Here is a 2,744-nt window from a genome sequence, read left to right on the forward strand (position 1 = left end):
GTGAAGGTATAGTATCATGTCATCTGCAAAAAGGGATAGTTTAACTTCTTCTTTCCCTATGTGGATCCCTTTAATGTCGTTTTCTTGCCTAATTTCTCTGGCTAAGGTTTCCAGAACTATATTTAAGAGGAGTAGACTCGGCCCCATGGCGGGAACCCCAGAGCTACCCAGGACGCCCACAGAACACCAGAGCAGAAGACCTGCAAGGAACTGGTGCTGATCTGGACAGCGCAAACAGAGACAAACCCCAGCGCTTGGAACATGCACGGTGGCCCCACCCCCACCCCTTGGGTGGAAGCCGGAAGCCCATCCCACGGCACGAACCCAGACAATGTCAACCGAGGCAGAGACAGAGGAGAAACCCCAGTGCTCAGAACCTGCACAGAGGCCCTTCCCCCCTCCCCTCAGCTGGAGGCCCGTAGCCCATTCCACAGCATCAACCGAGGCAGAGACGGAAGAGAAACATGCAGAGCCACCACCACCCAGCCCAGCCCACAACCACCTCAACTGAACTCTGATTGCAATGGCAACCAATGACCTACATCACACAGAAACAACAACTAGCTCCACGGTGAGTACCCCTCAGGGGACAGTGTATCCCTCAAGGGAGACCAGAGCTGGTGGGAATCCCCAGACCCCTTACCCCAAAACCTGCACCACAGGACCCACTAAAACTGGGAACTGTTCGAGAGCTTCATCAGTCCATGGAGCACACTCAACTGGCCAGACTAGAGCAAGAGCACCCCTGGAAATGAGCTTAAATGCCCAAGCCAGGAACAGCGCCCCTGGGTCAAAACACCCAACAGTGGAAAAAATTTGAACTGTGTACTCCAGGCTGCGTAACCTAGGTGGAATCCATAGCAGTACAGGTCCAACCGGCATGCCCCAGACCGGGGGCCTGGGGATCTGGTGCCTGAGCAACACAACCAACTTCTCCCAACTGAAGTCAGAAGCTGAGCATATGCCTCAGCAGAGGGGACAAAAACAGGGAACTGCACCCTCTGGGAATCACGCCTATGACAGCAAAAGACCTGGGGGTTCAGGACAAGAGAAACCCAAACCCCACCAGAACCCGACCCATAAATTCTAGCCTGGGAATTGGACAACACAGGCCACCAGCACCTGATAATAGTCAGGAGCTCAGGCTGGTAAGGTGGCTCAGTAGTAGAGTGCTTGTCTTGGGTGCATGAGGCCCTGGATCTGATTCCTCAGCACCACATAAGCAGAAAGGGCTAGAAGTGGTGCTGTGGCTCAAATGATAGGGTGCCAGCCTTAAGCTGAAGAGCTGAGGGACCGTGCCCAAGCCCAGAGTTCAAGCCCACAACCGGCCAAAAAAAAAAAAAAAATCAGGAGCCCATAACAGCCTCTAGCATCTGGGAGAGTGCATCCAGCACATCTGATCTTGCCAAGAGCACCTGTAGGAGCAACAGGAGCAGTCTAGGCTGCTCAACCCTTTCTAAAGGCGAGAACTGCCAGTGATCTACAGCAAAGAGCTGAGAACCCTATGTGGGTCAGACCAGCAGCTGGAGGTCGACCCCCAACAGAACCAAGATCAGCTACAGACTCTCTCTACCAGCACAGAAACAGCAACCAAGCAAAGATAGACACCTATTGACCAAAACAAAATTACAGATTAGTCTCCAATAATCCCTGAATCCCCATGTGAAAATCACCAAGAAAAATTACAAGGTTTATCAACACCCAGGATAGCAAGCTATCCCCAAAAGCCAGCAGCCACCCAGGGGAGAGCCCCAATGGGAACAAAGCAGGAATGGAAGACAAAAGCTACATCCAAGGGATGCTGGAGGCAATGACTCAAGAAATAAAGCAAGAAATAGACCAGAAATTGAAAGAACACAGGGTCAAAATATCAAAAGAGATGCAGGATTTCAAACAGGAGATGCATGCAAAAATAGAGGCAGCACAACCTCACTAAGAGGTGAAATTAGTGCCAAAATAGAGACAGTACACACTTTAAGAGGTGAGATTAGTAATTTGAGAACCAACACCGAATCCATAAATGAGTCCATTTCCTCCATGCAAATCACAATGGAAGCCACAGTTAACAGAGTGAACGAAATGGAATGTAGAGTGTCAGATACAGAAGACAGAATACACCAACTGGGCCAAAAATGACAGATATGGAAAAATCACTTAAATTATGCCAAAGGGAAATTCAAGAGCAAACGGATAGTGCCAAGAAATTTAAGCTTTGTATAATTGGAGTGGATGAAGGTGAGGAATATCAAAGCAAGGGAATGCAACAAGATAATTGTTGAAAAATTTCCCCATCTCAAAAAAGAACATCTTACCTACATAACAGAAGCATATAGAACACCTAACAAGGAAGATCTCAGGAGAAACACTTCTATAGTAAAAATGATAGATCTGAATAATAAGGAAACAATCTTGCATGCAGCAAAAATGAAGAAGGAGCTATACTACAACAGGAAAAAAAAATAAGAATCACTGCAGATCTCTCCACACAAACACTGAATGCAAGAAAGGCCTGGAAAAGTACCATACGAGCCCTGAGAGCCAATAACTGCCGACCCAGACTGATATATCCGGCAAAGCTAGCATTCACATTTGATGGAGAGCTGAAAATTTTTAATAGCAAAGAAAAACACATAAACATTGAGACAGCATTACAAAGAATACTAAGAGGGGGAACACAACCTGAAGAAAGCAACCAGGAACAGGGACCTGCACCCAGACAGGCATTATAGAAGTCTAACTGAGCA

This window comes from Dipodomys ordii, unplaced genomic scaffold (assembly GCF_000151885.1).
Source record: "Dipodomys ordii isolate 6190 unplaced genomic scaffold, Dord_2.0 Scaffold50, whole genome shotgun sequence".
Classification (NCBI taxonomy): Eukaryota; Metazoa; Chordata; class Mammalia; order Rodentia; family Heteromyidae; genus Dipodomys; species Dipodomys ordii.